General features: G+C 47.3%; 1 non-coding gene across 1 annotated transcript; it reads right to left on the bottom strand.

Moving 5' to 3' along the window:
- Positions 1–246: 246 nt before the first annotated feature.
- TRNAC-ACA (transfer RNA cysteine (anticodon ACA)) lies at positions 247–319 on the bottom strand. Its single transcript has one exon. It is a non-coding gene; the product is annotated as a tRNA-Cys (tRNA).
- Between the last annotated feature and the right edge of the window lie 502 nt (positions 320–821).

The following is an 821-nucleotide window of genomic DNA, read 5'->3' as shown; positions in this document are numbered from 1 at the left end:
TTCTCTGTCCCTCAAGGACGTAGAACTAAAAAAGCAGGTTTTGAACGGGAAGATGACGTAATCTGTTGCCAAATCCTTGACGCGAGGGTCGCGACTGTATTTTAAAGAGGTGACCAAGGTTACTCAATCGTCACCAAGGGGTGGACTACCACTCCAATGAATTCGACTTCAGGAAAATATGTTGAAGAAGCAAAGCGACCACGCGACTTCATTAAATATTGCTAAAAGTGAAGTCAAAATCAGTTTTGAGCCAGGTAGGAGTCGAACCTACAATCTTCTGATTTGTAGTCAGACGCGTTATCCATTGCGCCACTGGCCCATGTGACTACTAACTATCACTCCTACTGATATGTTTTAGTGCTGCAATAATGAGTGATCAACGTCAGGGGTCTCCGGTTGTCGCAGACGTGCACGTTCCTGAGCCACGCGCACAAAGGCCTCTGACAAGTACTCGGAATTGCAGCTGAACACAAATGAATGCACCAACTTTTCTGAACCCTGCTGGACTTCACATGACCTCTTTCTGAACCCTGCTGAACTTCACATGACCTCTATCTGAACCCTGCTGGACTTCACACGACCTCTATCTGAACCATGCTGGACTTCACATGACATATATCTGAACCCTGCTGAACCTCCTCTGACCTCTTTCTGAACCCTGATTGACCTCCTACGACCTCCTATGACCTCTTTCTGTACCCTGCTGGACCTCCTATGACCTCTTTCTGAACCCTGCTGAACCTCCTCTGACCTCTTTCTGAACCCTGATTGACCTCCTACGACATCTTTCTGAACCCTGCTGGACTTCACATGACCTCTAT

The sequence above is a fragment of the Myxine glutinosa genome, chromosome 9 (assembly GCF_964187855.1).
Source record: "Myxine glutinosa chromosome 9, kmMyxGlut1.1, whole genome shotgun sequence".
NCBI lineage: Eukaryota > Metazoa > Chordata > Myxini > Myxiniformes > Myxinidae > Myxine > Myxine glutinosa.
Note: the sequence above shows the minus strand (reverse complement) of the source record. Positions and strands in the feature narration are given on the sequence as shown.